The sequence below is a fragment of the Scleropages formosus genome, chromosome 2 (assembly GCF_900964775.1).
Source record: "Scleropages formosus chromosome 2, fSclFor1.1, whole genome shotgun sequence".
NCBI lineage: Eukaryota > Metazoa > Chordata > Actinopteri > Osteoglossiformes > Osteoglossidae > Scleropages > Scleropages formosus.
Genome location: NC_041807.1, coordinates 16,051,753 through 16,073,411, shown reverse-complemented (window position 1 = coordinate 16,073,411; position 21,659 = coordinate 16,051,753).

Below are 21,659 nucleotides of genomic sequence, written 5' to 3'. Positions count from 1 at the left end.
TAAGGAGTTTGAACTGGAAGCATTTTGGTTCAAGCCCCACTCTCTGCTACTGCTGTGATAGCCTAGAAGATCTTTACCCTGAATTACTTCAGTAAAAATATCCAGCTGGAGAAATTTCTCAAATACTCTAAGCAGCAGCAAAATATTATACATCAGTGTAATCAGGTGAAAATCCCAGCATCATAAATACACTGTCACATCTTCAGCACTGCAGTAGCACGATTCAATAAATGTTCTAAAAGTTAAAAGGCCCAGTCTTGTACTGACAAATCAGGAATGGAGACAACATTACTTGGAAAAAATTCTCCTTGTCATCAAATATATTGCACCAAAAAAATTGCCAGGGCCATGTACAATATAGCTATTCCTATCTTCTGTTCTCAAATGGACTATGCTTGATACTATTTAAAGAACTCCAACTCCCATAATTCCCCCTTTACCATAGCTTCCATTTTCCTCAAGGTAAGTGTCTGTTTGTTTCTCACTATGAAAACATGTTTAAAAAAAAAAAGAACCACACATTTTCCATCATTTTTTGCCACACAGTTACAATATTCCATGTCACAATAGCATTACATGTTTTTCATGCCATTTTTTTTACTTCCACATATTCTTATAAGCAGCATGCCTTCAGAATGTGAGAGGAAAGCCACACAGACCAAGGCCCAAGCTAACCCTAACCCTAACCCAAACCCTAACCCAAACCCTAACCCTAACCCCATCCTGTGACACCATTGAAGCACTGTGAGAGAGTACTACTTGCTGTGCCACCAAGCCATACAACTGCTCCATCTCACAATACTGCTCAATCAGTCAATGATTTATTTATCCAATACAGAACAATCCAGTGTACAGCAGTAGTTGCTGCTGGTGATGAAATGTCTTTTTTCCTCAAGCTTGCGGGGGGGATAAAAAAAGTACCAACACACATTAAGATTACAAATAAGTTAAAAACATTAACAAAATACAACTCAATAGGAATTGGGTAACACTAACAACTGTTAAGTAAAACTATCAACAAACGAAAGCTAGATGAGTTGTTGAATTGGATGCTGCTTGACTGTTCAGGGGTCTAATAGCCTGGAGGTAGAGCTATCCCGCAGTCTGTTTGATTCTGATTTGATGCATTGGAAACGTTTGCTGGACGGCAGGAGAGAAAATAACGTGTGGCCAGGATGACTGGGGTCCTTGAGGATAGCCCTGGCCTTCTTAAGGCATCTGGCCGCGTAGATGTCCTGGATGTTCGGAAGCTCACAGCCAGCGATGAGCTGTACCGACTTCACCGTCTTTTGCAGTTCTTTACGATGCTGGGCTGAGCAGCTCCCATACCAGGCAGTGATGCACCCTCCTTTGCAATAAGTGACTAACTGTGAATGAGGAGCAGATGCTTTTAAACCGAAGCAGGTGAAAAAAGTCTGCTGTCTCAAGACAGGACTTTGACGCATGGTGCTTGATCTTCAGTCCCCTAGAGAAGAGGTAAAAAAAATGATGCTTTTGTACACTTAGACTGTTCAGATACACTGTTATTCTAGTATTCAATGTATTCATCAGATGTTTTTTTTTTTTTTTTTGCATGTTTTTCTGCTGTACAGGAGTGAACATTTCACAAGAAATGGGAAATGACCTTCAGTTGTTTTTTTAGTGAGGATACAAGCTGACAGGAATGGGGCTTACAAAACCATTCAAAAATCTTAAATAAAAAGTTTGATTGTCCCCCTCTATTTTTTGAGAAATGACAACCCAAGTTATCTTTGGATAATGTTATGGAACATGGGCTGATAAGTCTTACATACTTGGCAAGGAAATGTGTCTTACTGTTATGGTCCACACCCAAAGCTCCCTCTGTAAATATGTGGATGACCAAAATGTTTAACTGTATTCCCTTAGAAAAATTAACATTTGATCTGCGAAGAAGTTTAAAGAATTTCTGGAATGTCTGGACAGCCTTCTGGAACTACTTAGGTCGTGCTAGATGATCACACCTGTGAGATACTGCAACCTTTTGTACTGTTTCTGTCTCTATGTTGATGTTGACTCAGTGCTGTCCATAAAACTAATAATAAAAAATGTAATGTAATAACAGGCGGTAAAAGTCTTCCATGTTAAACTGTAGCATATTATTCATGCTCTGCTTCTCTGAAGGAACCCCACCCTTCACACCTTCTAATCTTGTGCAGGAGACGGGGGCTTGGCTATGTCAGAGCAATATATCATAGTCATTAGCTTGTTGTGCATTAATGTTTAAAAGCACACCAGAAAGAACATGGCTTTCTAGCTGCTGCAGTGCTTCATAAATTGTGTGACAGCCAAACATTTTTTTTTTTAAAAGAACAAACACTTTCTTTAGTATTTCAGGCTACTTTGTTGTCAGGTAAGCCAGTAATGCCAGTAATCATTATTTCAGCATGCTTCCCTTAATGACTGTATAAAAACCTCTCATGTTGGACCTGAATTCCAAGAAATTCACAATTTAGTCATTAAAACTGCACTTGGAGAAGCACAAATCATAACAGACAAAAAGAGTCATCAATGCTAAATGAAGAACTCTTGATCGTAAACTATATGCTTCATGCAGTGCTCTTTGGATCCTCTGATCTCTTGGTACCCCTTGATGACAGCAGGCTCCTAAGGGTCTAATGCTCTGCATTGTACACAAATGGCATGTGGCCTGGGAGTACCTCTGGCTTAGGCACGTGAGAGAAGCTGCCACATTCAGATATCCCCTTCTGATTGACATTTTCACACACATGTCTAACAGAACACAATGATTTCTCTCAGGCATGCGTTCAGATGTTACTGCTGTACTGGCACACAGCTCAAACGGTTTTATCGAAAGACAGAGGACCATTTCCATTTACAATCACATAACATTGTACACCATAAAAAGGAATGTCCTGTGGGTACTGAAACATTATCCATCCTACCTTAATAAACTGTGTGAGCGTGAAGCACTGCATGTGTGCCTTTCTTATTGATCAATTGATTTCTTCTACAGAAGCCGTCCTCTGAATGTGTGCATGAAGCTCGTTTTTTCATATTTTAAAAGTAGGTCAGTAAACCAGCTGAATTATCATTTAATGTTTCTGATATGCTCCTTTAAAATCTCAGGCCTGCTGGGCAATTCCTTTGTTATATTCATCTTAAAACAACTTCAGAGTCCTTTGTTCATTTCTCCTTTGTGCACATCTCGTGTTCTTGCGAGTGTCGGTCTTGCACCATCCAAACGATGAACTTTGACGTTGGTCTGACACGGGACGCTCAATGGAGCGACAGTTCTGTGGTCTAAGAACTGCTGTAGCCAAAGACCCTTAACATTTATGAATGTGGCGAACAGGAAGAGGACAGCATGTCGACAAAGCTTTGATTAAAAGCAGCAGTCAGATTGCAGCACGGACAAGTTCAGCACGGAAAATGAAGGACTTTGGCATTTCTCGAGAGCCCAGCAGCGATTTGATTTTTATTTATTTCTTTTTACACCTGTACGATTTAGAGGAGCAGGAGCCTGGGCAATTGTAGACAGCTGCACCTCTGTTCAGCCGCCAGATCCAAGCACCATCTATTTAGATAAGTCAGTGGCGAGTAATGGCTCGGTAAAAAAGCTGCACTTCACTGGAAACACTCCGTCCGTTTGCCTTTGTTTGGGTTATTTCTCCCCCCTCTTACTTTCTGTTTGCTCCGAGCCAAAAGAGTCTTCACGCCACTGCGAAGAAGGGATGATAAAACCTATCTCGGGCCCTCCTTCATTGTCTGTTGTCCTCGGTTGATAAGATGTCTACAGCGTATGATACCTTTGCACCTCTCTACTTTCCTCGGTTGGTATCTAGGACAGATCCCATGATACCCTATCATGTTTGCAGGTAGATGCATTCCAAGTGTCAACTGCATCATGTCTTCCCATGTCTTCAAAACTCTTGAAACAACTAGTTCAGCTTTTGGATGGAGCTCCAGTGATCTTACAAAACAGGTATAGAGCGACATGTCTAAGAGATGTTAATGGATGTTCCTGCAGTCTGGTTTCTCACAGATCTGGTGAGTATACAGCTCATACTTACCTGTCTAATACATGCGAGTGACTTCATTTAGCACTGACAGCAGTGTACATAGGATTGGACTCAAATGTTTCACAGGCTTTGAATAAGTTCGCAGTGAGCTGGGCTTGGCTTGATGTCGAAGCATGTTCTGTCACTGTCAGCGACAAAACGTGTGTTTTTCCATGTGACTGAATGCCGCTGCTTGTCCCTGACGGCAGGAATTTGAGGCAAGACTGCAAACGACTGATCTTAAGGTTTGATATTGGGAATGATGTCGTTCTGAAGGTTTTATAAATTCAGCTGATGCCTCTTTGATCACGCATGTTGAATTTCCATGTGACTTTCTACATTCGTTCAGTAGCAGCTGTTGTAGTATGCCCAGGAGAGCAGTCTGTTTCTGCAGTGTTGGTGTCCATCATTGACTACATATTCTCAATGTTAAAAATGACTTTAATAGATGTAGATATTATTTTACACTAAGGTTCCAAATTCTTTTTGCATTTCTGAGATCAAGGGTTCAAAGTTCAGCTTAAAAATTGTCCCAGCGAAGAACATGAAAAACATTAAGTTGATGATGTAACCAGTTTTACTTTTTGGAAGACAAGGTCATTTCTTTCGTTCGCCATGATGCCAAGGCCATAGGAAAGAAAGTGTGTGTATAAGTCCTCAGGAGAATAGTACATGCTTTCGGCATGGATTCAATATTTCTGTAATGACCAAAGTAGCCCACAGTTTTTGATATAGTTGTTTAGTTGTAAAAAAGGTATAATTAGATATCAGAATGATAACCTTGCAGTGTATGTTTATATATCTGAGATTACAGAGGACAAAGGTTATAAATTGTGTTCAGACCTGCATTTTTATATTTTTAATAACGGGTTAAATGCAAACAATTTGAGATTTTTCTTTGTCTTACATATGTAAGTGTTAGAATATACTACTCTTGAGCTTTGCATGTGAGTTTTTCTGACAGGAATGATTGATTAACTGCTCGTGGATTATTTTTTGGATTAAAAATTTATATGATGGGTTTTGGAGCAATGATATTAACAACAAGCACATCTATTTTCAAACACATGGGCCAGGGATCCCAACTGCCACAAGCATCTCATATACCCAGCAGAACATGAAAGCAATGTCTTGAAAATTTTGAGTGGCTTCCTCTCAGGAGTAGCTCCAGGTCATCTGGACACATCGCCTTTGAGCAAGTTAACATTTAACATCTCATGGGAAACAAGCAAGGCAGTGCAATGGGTTAAAGGAGTCTTAATGAGAGTCATGTATTATGGAGGGCAGTATTAGTACAGAACGCTCTGTTCACTATCCTTAGAAGAAATCTCACTACTTACATGATGAGTATGTTTGCTGGGTGTTGTTCATGGTGAACTCATTCCCTTGTTTGCGGGGGTTTTTCTGTTTAAATGGTCCAAGACGTCCCAGACCGAAGAGGACTTCCCAAATTTGAAGGTCACCTGCTGAACACAGGGTGCCAGTGACTGGTTCCAGGCCCCAACTTTAGGGCACCTGCTATTAATGTGTCACTTGGCCTGATGAGGTCAGGCATTGTTTCACTCACATTCCGTTCATTCCAGGTAGTCTGAACTGTCCACCTGCTGTAGTTCAATTTTTAGTTTGTAACAAAGAACTGTTTTAGTGCCCAAACATTGTCCAAGGTTAATGTGTTTCTGGGAGGTGATCCTGCTGTACAAGATAAATAGGGACTAGTGGCACTGGTCTTTGTAGTCTTTTGTACCTTGTTTACAGTCACTGAGGCATGGCAACCCAGTACCGTACATGAAATATGGGCACTAGGTTGGCAATGAATGGAACAAAGCATACTGCATTGCTTCCTTTTCCAATGGCATTCCCTCCAAGAACTGCAGCTTCATAGATGCATATCTCATATTGAGTCCTTGTGAGTGTGTCTGTTTGTGAGTAAATAAATCAATTTTCCATTTCAGAATTGCTCTGAGCACGACAGGGTTGGAGTTCGATGGTGTTGTCTTCACACAATGTGTCCTGCGAGATGATTGCTGAAACACAATAGTAGTTCTGTCCAAGATGCCAAGTAGAGTAGGGGGAATAATGGTTATTTCACATGCCAGAGGAGCCTGGAATGGTATCCTTGGGATTGAGTCTGTTAAAGACATTGTAAATAACTCCCACTAATAAAAATATGCTTTTCAGGAATGCGACTGTAGTAAGTCGTTTCATGAGACAAACATTTTGTGGAACTGGATTGGAAAGTACAACGCTAATGTAAAAGTTTTCTCTTATTTTAGGCATTTTTTCCAAAAGTTCTTGAACGGAGAGGCCACTGCTAAGAGTTTCTCTCTATAACTGTATTCCTCACATACTGTTGCTGTATGATAAAAGTGAAAACCAGGTATGTTTTTTTGAAGTCGTGCCACATCCCACTGGACCTCCATGTGTTCAGCTCCATGTTTTCTTTAAACCTACTCAATATGACGTAATCATTCCTCACCGAAAGAATCTTCATTTCCCATGAAGAAAGTCTCTTGAAATCACATCATCCAAAAGTGCACCTCATAGCAAGCCCAAGGCTCCAAAGTAAGTATTATTGCAAGGGAGGATCCAAGAGAAAATGCACATTTTATTTCTTTCTGGATGCAACCTTGAAAAACTGTGCTACCCTTGGAATTGTGGAAGCCAGAACTGATATGTTAGTTGGTCCAAAAGTACCAAACAGACATTGGGCCAGCTGTCCCCATGTGGTGGTCTGCTTTTGAAATCAGATCCAAGACACGCTTTTATCTGATTTACACAAATTTCCAGAACTCATCAAATACCACCAAAGCTTTATGCACTTTTAACAGGGAAGAATCCATTCAGTTTCGCTCCTTCCTGGTATTATGCATATATCCCTCAAGGGGAATGTCACCAACTCAACGCTGTAGAGTTGAGTTTATCATGACTGAACATAGCTTTAGCCAACTAAGGCGAGACAAAAATATTCATTTTCATGCTTGTTATTGGATGTGTGTGTGTGTGTGTGTGCGCGTGCGTACGCGGTAGGGGAGGGTCGTGGGGTGATTTTATTTTTTCCCAGCCCTCTGCCAATCAGTAGAGCTGGTGAACAAGAGGGAGATTCAATCTCAGAGTTGTGTGTTGCGTCGCGATGTGTAGGTGGCGTCAGGCTCCTCGAACCTGATAATCACATTGTCTGTGGGCAGTAAATTGCACTGCAGCCAGACGGTCACCTTGTCGGACATTCCCTGCATACCAGAATGCAGTCAGAGCTGAGGAGCACGGTCACAAGACGGCGCCGGCCTGGCCCCATGCTCGCTCCTGGAAGTGGCAGAGCTTGCAGCGCCGCAGCACATGACCCTTTCCAGGTACCTCCCAGGGGAGCCTGACAGGTCCTTATTGACTGCACTCGTGAGAATGAGTGGCGATCAGGCGGTCAGTGCAGGCTGGCTCTGATGTGTTTGGGAACAGGCTTCAAGATGCAGTCGGGATATTAATGTCTGAATATTTGGATTCATGTTCAGCTGGGAAAAACAGCTGGGGAGGAAAAAGAGGGAAAAAAAGATTAGACTTCCAGGGAGACTTGTATAAATGAAGTGCTATATCAATGTGCAGCACGCTCAAGTCCAGAGCTTGAGGAGTAAACCAATTCCTCCCCAGTAAATCAGCGAGGAAATTCATGTCAGGCCCCTTTGTTTGCTCAAACCTAGCCAGCATCTTAAAGCAATTACAGCATATAAAAAAATTACAGAATGACGTTAGCGAATCAAGGAAACTAATCCCACTTTAGCCAAGGGGTTGCCAGGCAACCCAGTCAGATGAGCCAGTGGAACCAGTAGAAACTGGGTGAAACCAAAGAAGAACATTTGTTTAACCAACTATAAGTGTTTGAAGAGAGGTAATCAATAGGTTGTTTTATGATCGTTTCTCGCATCACGTGGAAAAATGACAGCGCACACTTCTCCTGGGAATGGGGGGGGAGCAGTTACTATTTGTGCAGTTACAGCTATGTAAATTATTATTTTTTCAGCTTCAGCATTTAAGAAATCACAGTATGCACTATCTTCATGCAGTGGCTGCTACTTTGCCTGTTTCTGTCCAGGTTCCATATGTGTAAATGTCTTATTTATCTCTTTGTGTATTATAACATCTCGACTCAAGTATTTGTTTCTGTAAAGATCATGCAGCGTCCTATTTACTTTAATAATGGGCCATGGCGATTCACAATGTAATGTAATACGTTTTGAGGATGAAAAAAATGCTTTTTAATATAGAACCCTTTGCCCGATACGTATTTGGCTTAATTTGCTTAAGTGCTCTACAAAACTCCGTTTTGCCCTTGGCATAAAAAAATGTCAGCCTCAGTCAGACCTTTCAAATTACTCTAGCGCTTTAATTCTTTTCACAAGACTGTGTGAGCCAAGGAGCTCTGCTGGAACGCTGGGGTAGGATGCCTTGTTTGTTTCCTCTGGCAGAACCTGTGAAAGGTTTCTTAGCGCTGATACAACATCCGCAGGGACTCTGTCTTCACAAACAATACACGTATAATTAGAGACGCTCGTTCATCGGTACTCAGCCACCTGGGAACAGGGATGATGCTGCAGAACTTTTTCAAACATGCAAAACTTTGTTTTGCGTGTGTTTTGCCTGACTTTCTTCTAAAGTTTGCCGTGGTGCCGAGACGTGGTTCCACTTCCCTTCTTCGGGGTAAGGAGCCTGGCCAGGATCCCTTTGGATGCAGGCGATCGTGTGTCCCCCTTGGAGAAAGCCTCGCGTCGTCCCTCCTTCTACCCTCGGCAGTCTGAGTTACCGACGTGGAAGTGTCTCTTGGGGATTGTACCGTTTTTATTTATTATTTGTTGAAATCCTGCTTGTAAATGGTGTGTCCGCAAGAAGCCTCGCTTCCTGACACCGGCTTTATCGCAAACAGGTGGAGGTTTAGTTTGTCCTGCAGTACACTGTAGACCAAGCAGACAGAGACCCCCCGTGACAGTGGAGATGATATAGGTGCCTGCTGTGGAGGAATCAGACCCCCAGCACAGAGATAATATCTGTTCCTTCTTGTGCGATAAGGACACACTTAGTCGGAGCTCTGCGCCTTAACCCCTTTTCCACTTTGTAAAAGCCTTCTATTTAGACTGGGAATCCTGCGCTGTTTGTCAAAAACGTTACAGCAAGAACAGTAGCGACCGCAATGAATGGAGGTTAGCTAAGGGCAGTAATGATAGGTGTATCATAGAGGTCACCTAAGAATGTAATAACTGCTACAAGTGGTGGTTACCTAAGGGTGGTAATGACTGGTATGGGTGGAGAACCTTTGAAATGGGCGGTGCTTTGTCCTCACAGCTTTGAATCCCTGGAGTTGTACTGTTACCGGGCCAGGATGATGGCAGAATGGGTTGTGCTGGTGCCTCTTAGGACCTGGTCTGTGTGTTTGGACATGAGTTTGAATCTAGCACAGACTGCGTGGAGTTTGCATGTTCTCCCCATGTTGGCATGGGTTTCCTGCAGGTACTCTGATTTGCTCCCGCAGTCCAAAGTTGTATTTGAACTGGTTTGCCCTTTGTATGTATTTGGGAGTGAATGAGTGTGTTACGTTGGCCTGCTGTTTAGGTGGGTGAATGACTGTAGACAGCTTAGCGTAGTGTTTCTAGCACTGCAAGTCTACTTGGACAAAGGTATTCTCTAAATAACAGTAACAAATAATATACACACACAGAGGCTGAAACTGCTTGTCCCGAGCGGGGTCGCGGCAAAGCGGAGCCTACCCCTGCAACACAGGGTATAAGGCTGGAAGGGGAGGGGACACACCCAGGATGGGACGCCAGTCCATCACAAGGCACCCTAGGCAGGGCTCGAACCCCAGACCCAAAAGAGAGCAGGACCTGGCCAAACCCACTGCGCCACCACATCCCCCCTAACAAATAATAACAATAATAAAAATAAATGTTGACAATAATACAAGCCTGTAATAACCCTTTGTGCAGCAATAATGTCCTTATGCTGATTAACTACAGCTGCTTTACTCTGAATTTGCCAGTTAGAATTACTTCATTCTCATACTATAATTATCTGCTGTTTAAAGAAGTTTAAAGCAGTTTGAAAAAGTTCAGTTCTGAATGAAAATACCATTTTCCAGTGATATGCTCTTGTTTTTTTCTTGCCAGCTTGAGAACTACTGGTGAGATTTCCCTCTTATATATTATGGGCCATAAACAGTATTTTTATTGTCTCTTCTGAATAAAGTGAGTCACGTTAATATTTTTGACATTTTTTTTTTCCTCAGCGTACCTAAATATCCCAGGTGCTGTGGTTGTTTACTCTTCATTTACCTTCTGTACCACAGAGTGTAAGAAGTCCTTGTAGCCACTGGCACTATGACCCCCCTATGAGGCAGCACCTTTATTGTCATGCCCCCCCAGATGTCAGTAACACATAGACAGACATCTCTGTGTCTTCTAAAGGCCTTCAAGGGTCTGCAGCTGATGGATTATTGTTAAATTTGCTTAAATGAATAATTAAGGAATTATGAATCACCTTTAATATTTCAGCAGAACGCTGTAGCTGTTGCCCCATATAGCAGTTGGAGCAAATGAAAGGAACACTTTGCTCTGTGAGCCTCATTTCAGTCTCTTTTTTCCTCCTTATGGACAAAAAGAAAAAAGCATGCAAATGCAAAAGGAGTCCATATCTGCACATCATACAGATAATGGCTGAATTAGAGCTCAGAGAGGCTCTGACAAACGCATCTCCGTCGGCTTTCATGTGGAATGCAGCAGCACAGATAAGGGAAGCATTTCTGTGAAGCCCAGACATGTTACAAGAGCGCCGCGCTTCAGAACGCCTCTCTGCTAATAATTCATTTTGCTGCTCTTCCCTGTCCTCTCCCTCCACCGCAGACATAAGCCATGAGAGTAAGTAAATCCTGATCCATACTGGGCGCCTGTTAAAGTCATCTCTGCGCCTTTTTCCTTTTTTTTTTCTTTTTTTTTATTCGACCGGACTGTGTGGTCGTCCAGGCCGACAGCGATGCCAACATCAACAGTGTAAAATTAGAGGACGTTTCCAGTTTGTCTGAATGGACTGTAAGAATGAACTTTCTCGAGGAGGATGTATTGAATTCTGAGTAGAAGAGCTTCATGATTGCACCGCCTGTAGGTGAATTATACTGCAGCACTTACTGAAGCTTGTGGTATTGTGTTGAGCATTATTTGGAATCAGCTCATCACTGACTTACAAAAGCTGCGATCTGTGTCCGTGAGACAAACTATTATTTGCAGAATCTCCTTATTCAGCCTACTGTGTTGGTGAGCGTGCCGAGGCTGCTTTGAGGTCTAAGACACCCATAATCATAGCCAGATTAGATTAAACCTTTGTCATATCCCAGGGAAATTGCATCCGATGTAGATGTGACCTGGAGCTTTTAATTCAATTAGCCCGTTGTTCATGTTTCTCTGATGTAGAGGATGAACTAAATGGAAGCTGTTGATGTTCGCTCTTTCATGTTCTGCAGGTTCACAAAATACACACGTTGCCCACTGGCTTCATGAAAACACTCTTTAACCCCTTTACAAAGTACCTTGTATGCTTCCGAACCAAGAGCGTGCTAAAATGTGGCTCTCTTTTCCGGTTGTTTTACTCCATCCGGGTTTCAAAGCTGGGGAAAAATAAATTATTGTCAAGCAGGTGATTATTTACACTGCTTTAAAATTGCCCTTCAACCTTGGGCAATGTGTGTTCAATGTAATGGTGAAGCACAGTGGCACAGCGGGTAGGGTTGCTGTCACCCAGTTCTTGGGTTCGTGATGTTGATGAGCATCTGAATCCAGCTCAGTCTGTGGGGAGTTTCCTTTGAGTGCTCCAGTTCCCTCCCACAGTGAAGATGTGTGTTCCAGGTGAATTCGCCTCTACATTGCCCATGGTGTGTGTGCAAGCAAACGAGTGTGCCTTTGTCCTGCAGTGGACATAGTGTCCCGTCTAGGTTGTACCCTGGAACCAGTTGTTGATTATCAATGAAAATGTTAAATATATCAGCCAGCCGCTCTAGGGAAACGGCAAAGTTTGAGCACCAGAAAGAAATCAGTGCTTTTTGTTGAGTTGACAACAGTTAGTTGAGTTGGGTTGACTAAGTCACAGAGACCAGATACCGAGTAGCAGGATGACAGAACCAACAGCCTGTTCTGAATTTGACTTTGCAGACCAAAAGACTGGCTGTGAAACATACTGGCTGGACTGGATCAAGCTGGACTTGGGCTACGACAGGTTTCTCGCTCCTGTCTCCTGCCTCCCATGTGACAGGGTAGCACTGCTTCTTCCTGAAAGCAGATCACCTGGCAGAAGTCGTGCCCTCTAATCTGGTTTGTAGCATCAACTACAAACATGCTCCCATCCCAGTTTCATAAACTCCAGGCAGCAATTACTGCACAGCAGTTTAAATTGGATGAGTAACTTTCACCGTCCCCGGGATGTGTCTTTTTCCGGAGCTGTTTATGGAAAGATGGAATAGTGTGGTTGTGAGACAGGGCCCGCATCTTTATTTTCATTGTCAAAGACTGTCAACTTTGGTGACGTCCCAGAGAAAAAAAAGCTCCAGAAATAACTCTTATTTACATGTCATTCAGTCCATCAGTGCAAATGCGAAAATCCTCTGCAGCATAGAGGATGGAATTGTGTATCTGTTCTCTCTTAATATAAACACCTCCATCTGATTAAAAGATGTATCAGAAGAGGGTATTTTCACATCTGAAAGTAATACTTGTGATCAAATGGAAAACAGACTCCATAATGTCATTCAACTGCGTTGCTCAACGGAGGATGTGAAGTTGACAAATTGTGTTGCCGGTATTTATTCTCTCACAAGCACTTTTGTTTCATATTTTAAGCACTTCATTTGATCTGTTATTGTAAATGTATGTTTTTGTTTTATTGAATTTATTTCCGAGATGCTTTGGTTTTGATTTACATGATTAGTAATGAAGCAGCTGTTGGTCTGCGGGCTGTAAGATTGTACAAAAATTGACTCATCTCAAAGTAAAGTATTTGTTTGACACAAAAGCGGAGATTCGCTCAACCCTTAACTCATCCTAACATGAAACATGATCCTTCTCTCAGCTGATATTTAGGCTGCTCCCAGACCCATTTCCCCAGCACCGCGTATGTCGACCCCACTGTGACCCCTGAGCAATTTGCCCGTAACCAAATAGCTGTGTATCTGGGATTCACCAGGGCCAAGGTTAAGCCCTGGCTTATACAGAGCAGCTCTGGGGTTGTGAAGATGCTGGGCTTGGAAATGATGGAAACAGGAGGGGAAAGCCTGCGGTACCATAGTGGGGGTACCACACAGAGTTCTCGACTTTAGCTCTGTATTTCCGCAGGTGCCAGTTTCTGCATCGAGAAGGAGAGATGACCTGCACTCCTTGTGACAAACACACCTCTTCTAAATTTTAGTAGAGTTGCAGGAAACATAAATGCATGTTGGCTACAAGCCGTCATCCGCCCGTATAGCTGCGCCTTTCAGAAATACTCCTATATATAGATACAGTATGTCCATTAAAGTTTTCCATTGTTTGTCAAAATATGGAGTGCATGTTGTTTCTCCTCCTGGAGATCCTTTTGAATAGCGCATCTGAGATTTTGCGTTTGTACTTTAGAGTTGAGCTTGTCATTCTTCTTGCCAGATGCTGTTTGTCACCACTTTCATATAGAAACAACGGTACCGTGAACAGCAGGAATCAGAAGGGGTCCGCACTACTGAGTACTGTCTTAAGCAAACAAAATTATTTGTTTACTCCAGAACTGTCAAAAAAAAATGATGAAAGTAAGGAATACACTAGCCAACCATTAACTGAGGTATGGAATTCATTGCAAGTGAAGATATGTTTATGCAAAAGTAAAGCTTGTATGGGTATAAAATCCATTTATAGTGATTTTAAATTCTAAAGACATGCTGGTCACAGGTTTGATTCCCACCTCCAGCTGTAGTACCCTTGAGCAAGGTACTTACCCTAAAATAATGCTCCGGTAAAATTACCCACCTGTATAATTGGGTAAATAATTGGAAGTCCCTTAACATTGCAAGTTGCTTTGGAGAAAAGCATTATATAAACCAACAAATGTAAATAAGAAACTTCCTGCACATGAAAGAGTGGTTGATGCTCTTTAGCTTTATTTGTTTGTTCTAAAAAAATGTCCCTCTTTTCACACAGGCTCAGGCTGTGCTCTGAAAGCTCCTGCTGTTTCACCCCTGCACATGAACATGGGGCAGCTGGTGTTCTCCATAACTTCCTCTTCACAGATGGACAGGGAGGACCTGAACCCTGATTTTCCGCTGTAAAGCATACTGTAACGACCCGCATTACTGTTTTGGGTGGGAAACTTAAATGTAAATAGTTGCATTGTGGGAAAAATGTGAAATGTGGGTGTGCAACCACTGGGTGCACTTCTAGAGGAAATGATGGGGTGACCGTGTTTCTGGTTGTCTTGAGAGGGGGCTTTGGGGTACTATGTAGGTGGGGGAAGGCTGGCTAGAAGTGCAGGGCCTGGTGGAAATGGGGTCCTCAGAGCATTATTTTCCTGTGTGCTGATCTTCAATAAACTGTTCAAAATGAATGCTGTCTCTGTCCTTTTTTGCTCCACCCAAACCCATGGTGCTGTATGTCACAATACAGCATAGTTCCTGTTTAAAAAAATTAGATATATTCCTAATGAAAGATCATTTTAATAATAGTTTATTTGAAACTACATGTAAAATTGCCATTTGTGGTTAATGGTTCAAACAGAAGTCATGTCAGGAGAGAGACCACTGGCTGCCCATAGGCTCAATTTGAGGAGTCCATGTTATCATCTGGAATGTGCTGGAAAAATGGGGATGAGGGACCCATAATGACCATAATTCTACACTCCTCACCTACTGTGAGATAAAATCTGAAATGGATCCAGGACTGTCTCTCTGGAAAGTTTCATGGTGCTGTAAGGTTCTGTCTCAAAGACTCCTCCCCCGGGTACGAGACCCTCTCTAACGGGCTTCATTGCACGTGGCATTGAGAAGACGACTCTGATTACAGGGAAGGTGGGGGGAGGGGACCCTGATGGCCTCTGCCGAGTTGGGCGCATTGCGTCCAGGCCTTTGCGCGTTCCAAGAGACGCCCGACCGTCTGCGAAGGGGCTCCATCTCAACTCAGGAAAGCGTCCGCGCTCTCTGTAACAAGCAATCTCCTGAGACCATCTGCCCTCTGGTTTGAGTTTAACTTAAAAGCACTTTGAGGATCGGCCTTATTTATTGATATTCCTCCTTTTTTTCGGTGTTTGATGGGATGCAGATTTTGCCAGAGAGCGCTCTCCGGCTGGCCTGTCTGTCATGCCTGCAGTGATCAAGGAAAGGAGTTTTTTACTCAGTTGTTTCTGCTCCCTCTCTGAGCTCAATTGCTTGCTTTCTTCTGGGTTTTTCTGTTTTATCTCCTCGACAGTGAACGTTACCTTAGGTGAAGGACAGGGTGAGCGATACGCATCCAGCTCACAGCACAGACCCCGTCGTGGGCAGAGTTGATGTTCTGGGGACTTTGTGGAAAATGTCCCTCCATCCAGTGTCTGTTCTTATCAGGAACCAGAACCGTAGCCATAACCCTATACCTGCCGTCCCTTCGTAAAATGTTAGAAAGAAGAAGAAACTTGTCCTTTTGCTCGCAAGCGGAGACTATAATGGTCGGTTGCTCGGACAAGGACTGGAGCAAAGAAACTGGGACTGACCCAGAATTTCGGTGCGAGGTAACTCCCTGCTTCCTGTCAGGAGACAATACGGAATTTTTCGCCAGGGCTGCTCCTGTGGATCGGGTGTAAATCTGCCTCTTGCGGCTACAGACGTGATTTACGAGAGCAGGGCTGGGACAAGGAGAAAGCAGCCGTGCGGTCGCAGTCCGTTCGAATGCCATCTCACTGCACGCTGCAAACGTAGCCGTGGAGTTTCCATATCACACATTGACCGCCCGGGGGGAGGGGGACATGTCTTGTCTTTGACGCTTTTAAATGGTTTTGAACATCAAATTGATTCAAATTGTCGTGTGAAAGAGCAGTACTGCGCTCTGGCTTCTGCCAACCTCATGACAGAGACCGGCGAACGGCGATCACGCTGTACAGGGGGGGAGAAAACATCACCCGAATTGTGGACACCTGTTTCCACTTAAACAACATACCAGAAAGCATTCACTTAAGCCAATAAACATTCTTATCCAATTGGAGTGTTGTGAAAGGACAAACAATCAGCTTGCGCTGTGCTGGCTGAAGAATTTTAATTCCCTTTTTTTATGATCAGAGCAATTTGAATGTTTCAGTGTGAGGCCGGTGCCGGAGGCACAGTCTCAGAGAATCACTGCTCCTTTTCCCAAAACCGCATTCGCCTCCTCGCACATGGAGACATAACATGACATCAGTGTGACCATAAACAAGAAGCTATATACAAAGTAACACTGAGCCCAGTCTCCCAGTTTTGGATGTGTTTAAATCACAGCGGGTTCAAATCCCACTTCCTCTGAAGTTCCCCCATATCAAGGCATTAACCTTGAATGGCTGCAGTAAGATTACCACACCCTTAGACAAAGGCTTTGGCGTTATTTGAAATCTATATAGGGGATGCGGTGGTGCAGTGGGTTGGACCGCAGTCCTGCTCTTTGGTGGGTCTGGGGTTCGAGTCCTGCTTGGGGTGCCTTGCGACGGACTGGCGTCCCGTCCTGGGTGTGTCCCCTTCCCCCTCCGGCCTTACGCCCTGTGTTGCCGGGTAGGCTCCGGTTTCCCGTGAGGGACAAGCGGTTCTGAAAGTGTGTGTGTGTGAAATCTATATATGTGAAAAGATGCATTTCTTCTTTTTTCCTTACAAATATGTGTCATGTGTGTTGGTCAGTCATTTGCTTTTGGTTTGGAATTGTTACATGCCGAACCGTCGGCTAAACAAACACATGTACATCTGTTGAGTGCAGTTAACGGATAAACTGTATTAGGTTAGTAATTATTACGTACATCTCGTCTGAAGAGTTCAGACAACTCAGGTTGTCATTCATCTGCTGCTGGGAGAGTAAATAAATATCATTTGTTTATCGAAGTTGCAGATTTTAAGATGTATGGTGACTCAACTTAAAGCCCAAATTCTTGCCTTTTCTGGGAGGGTAAAGTCTGACTCGGCTGTCAGGGCAAAGGTCCTGCAGAGCTGGACATGTGCCTGTGGCTTTTGGACTGTTTCGCAACTTTTCATCATCATCATTAGAGAACAAAAGCAAAAATAAACAGCACTCTGGTTCAGCCTGCGCATGTGATTTGTGGAAGGGTCCATCCGTATTATCCGTCCGCCCGCAGATGTGTCCGCGGTATCCTTGGCGGTCCATCTTGGGGCTCCTCGCCAGTGGAGATTGCAGCCGGTTAAATATTTACATACCACTCGGTGGCGGGCGGACAGAGCAGACCACAAATGCGCTCTGCTGGAGTGAGCGGCGCAGAGTGGGTCGGGGGCGGCTGAGAGGCGCACAGGGAGTCCAGGATTTTGTCTACGGATAGCAGGAAGAACCTGACCGAACTTCAGCTCGAAGCTCAGATGCTGGTGTGACTAATCCCACCGCTGTAGGGAATTCAAGAGGGATTAAGAGTTTAACCCCAGTCCACCCCCCCATCCCTAAGGATGGACCCTTCCTAAAGCGACCGAACCAGGGGCATACGCTCACATCTGCGAATCAGAAGGCCGCCCAAACCCGACCGTAGAGGTTCTCCTTACTCTGTGCCCTGAAAGGTATTTTGAAAGGGTTCAGTTACACCTGGTAAGGTATGGAGACTACCCAAAAGCAAAATATAAAATAAAATCTGAGCTGGGTGTTGCTTTGCAGGAAAGTTTCTGCCAAATGCATGAATGTAAATGTAAAACATTGGGAGACAATACACTTTCATATAATGATATACAGTAGACCTATCAATACATACTGTATATAGAGGTGAAAGAGTTTCTCCATACACTGTAGGTCAACATGAGAGTTGGAATGACATGATGCAATATTTGGTAGCATATTAGAGATCGTGGTGTACGTTGTGGCACGATATGGTATCATTATTAACCGTTGAATGCATCCTTTGTTAAGAATGGATAGTCCAGATGTTTGCCATGATGTACTCTGTGAATATCTGTATGGTTACCCAACCTTTTTCAGACTTTGCGCGCATCTTCTGGAGTGTTGTACTTTTTACCATGAAGTTGTTACCAGCCTGTCCATCCAGGTGGCAACGCCCTATGGAGATCTCTGGAGACAGTCCACGGGACACCCTAGAGCATGGGGCATACCAGCTGGCTTCTCCGTGGTGATGAATTCTCGGCAGCGGTACGGCTGTTCGCCTTTCCTCCCCAGGAGGTATGTCAACACCCAGACGAGACCGAGTCGATCAGAATAATCCCTCATAATGAAACAGTACGTTACCCTTGCTGTCTGATCGCGCCGTTTCTCGGATCGCCTCAACGGGTCGAGACACTGCGGTAAAGTACTGCACCCTGGGGAAAGTGTTTAAAAATAACAACATCACTTCTAATGATATAGAAAGGAGGAAGCGGAAGACCCTAAAATGTTGTCGTGTTTTTATTTATCCCTGTGCATAGGAGCGTTTTTCTCAGCTGAGCGATTTAACAAAGCATTTCTGTGACAGTAATTCTGCTGTTTCCATGAGGATTTTCAGACTAAGCCTGTGTTTTATTGGGATTAGTTTTTGTTTACAACTGTTCTGCCAGGAGAACCGGCCTCAGAGATGGAGGGATCCAGCTGGTCAGGCTCACACAGATCTGGTTACGTTGGTCTAGTTAGCAAACTGCTTTCTCCGTGACCACGGGTGATGTAAAAACAAGCAGGCTTGCGGTGCTGCTGGGGGCTGGTGGCTGGCGGCTGCGCCGTCAGAGGGGAGCTCTCCCCGCACGTCTCGCCGCCTGGATCGGTACGTCACACCGAGGGCTGTTCTCTCGACACGCGAGCAGAGGCAGCGGGAAGTGTGTCCCCACGGCCCCGTGGCCGTTTTCGGCGCCGTTTGCAGGAGGGAGTCCAACCACGCTTAAATCAACTTCCGGCCACAGCGCTCCACGGGAACTGTAGGGCCACTGCAACCTGGTCCTGCCACGGTCACTTTCGTGGACTGCACCATTCAACAAAATCAAATTTTTTTGTTGTCCCACAATAATAATTTGTGAATTTTCACCATGGCCTGAGCTGAATTCAAAAATTAAATCCGGAATTTTGCATCACCTGTCGTTTTTTTGTTGAATGGAAAAAAATTCTGCATTGTACAGTGTTGTTGATAAAAGACTCCCTCCACCCGCCAATGTCTACCCTCAAGGCATGCCAGTTTCCTCTGGAATAAATGTCTCCAATACTGTTAATCTCCCATGTGAGTCCTTGAAACACAGTTCCACATATAACTCGATGGGAAAATTATGAGATTAAAAAATACAGCAATTAATTTGCTCCTTGTTATCAGCCGTTGCCTAATAAAAAGAGTCCATTTTCGTTTTTAAAGTTGTATTTTTTTTAAAAGTCAGTGAAACAATGCAGAGGGGGGCGCAGTGGCGCAGTGGCACAGTAGGTTGGACCGGGTCCTGCTCTCTGGTGGGTCTGGGGTTTGAATCCCGCTTGGGATGCCTTGTGACGGACTGGCGTCCCATCCTGGGTGTGTCCCCTCTCCCTCCAGCCTTACGCCCTGAGTTGCCGGGTTAGGCTCCGGTTCCCCGTAACCCCATATGGGACAAGCGGTTCTGAAAATGTATATGTGTGTGAAACAATGCTCTGGGGCTATTTCAGAATGTGTAGAAATACCTGAAATAAATATATGTATTGAAGGGACTGAGGGGACAGCTGGTAGTGTAATGGTTAGTGTTGCTTCATTTGGCCCCAAAGGTTGCAGGTTTGAATCTTATTTCTGCCTGTAGTTTTACTGGAGCAACGTATTTACCTTAAATTGCTCCAGTTAAGCAACCTAGCTATATAAATAGGTCAATAATTGTACATAAATCAACATTGTTAGTTGCTTTGGAGAAATGTGCCAGTTAAATTTAATTCAGACAAATGATCCTGAGGGGATGCGGTGGCGCAACAGGTTTGGGCGGGGCCTGCTTTCTGGCAGGTCTGGGGTTTGAGCCCTGCTTGGGGTGCCTTGTGATGGACTGGCGTCCCATCCTGGGTGTGTCCCCTCCCTCTCCAGCCTCACACCCTGTGTTGCCGCTTTAGGCTCCAGCTTGCCGCGACCCCCTGCTCAGGACAAGTGGCTTCAGCCAGTGCGTGTGTGTGTGTTCCCGCCCATATGATACTACATCGGGTTACTTCTACAATAAACCTGTTCTTCAGATCACCGAAACCCTGACGAAGCTCTGCGTTTGTGCAGTTTGTTGCAAAGAACTGTAAAAACAGAGTAGGTACAACTGGCACAGCTGGTAGTGTAGTGATTAGAGCTGTTGCCTTTGGACCCAAAGGTTGCAAGTTTGAATCCTACCTCTAGCTGCAGCACCTTTGAGCAAGGTACACACACACACACACGCATTTTCAGAACCGCTCGTCCCATACGGGGTCGCGGATCCCAACCCGGCAACTCAGGGCGTAAGGCCGGAGGGGGAGGGGACACACCCAGGACGGGATGCCAATCCCCCGCAAGGCACCCCAAGCGGGACTCGAACCCTAGACCCACTAGAGAGCAGGACTGTGGTCCAACCCACTGCATCACCGCACCACCACGCCCCCCTCTTGAGCAAGGTATTTACTCTAAATGGCTCTGCTAAAATTACCCAGCTGTATAAATGGATAAATAATTATAAGTATGATGTATGTAAAAACTGAGTAATGGATGAGTGACCCAGTGTAAGTAGTGTATCTAGCAGTGTAAGTCACCTTGGTGAATAAGGTATGTGGGCTGATGACACTACATAGAGTTCACTATAAGTTTCTTTGGAGAAAAACATCAGATAAATGAATAAATGTCCTCTGTGAGCCTGAGCCAGTACTCACATCTTACCAGGGAGAAGATCTCTTGGGAGGTGGAATAAGAAGCAGGTTGACAAGACAAGGGTATCACATCGCCTGCAGGCAGGACTTGGGGCTCGAGGTCAGACAAAGTTCAGGTAATAACTGATGCTTGTGAGTAAACATTTGGGAGCAAAGAAACCCTGCACTTTTGCCCTCCCCCCCCAGAGAGAACAGAATGAATGCCAAGTGTGACCACGCTGTTCTCGAACCCGAGCGATGACGTCATCTACGCTGCTTTATAGACTGAATCCTGCATGCGTGAAATTGTGCCTGACAGTAGCCTCTGATCCACATGACTTAATTTCACAGCGATGTACCAAATATGTATAATTAAAACTCGCCGAATGTGAGTGGCCCTAATCAGTTTAATCTCTAGTACAACTTAAAACAGTCTCTGTTTGTAGACAATACTGAATGTCAGAACTAAAGAGACTTACATTAAGAACATAAAGAGCCATAGGGGGAGTTAGAAGTGTAGTGGTTAGAACTACTGCCTTTGGACCTAAAGGGCACAGGCTCAGTTCCCACCTCTGGCTGTAGTACCCTTGAGCAAGGTACTTACCCTGAATTGCTCCAGTGAAATGACCCAGCTGTTATAAATGGGTAAATAATTGTAAGT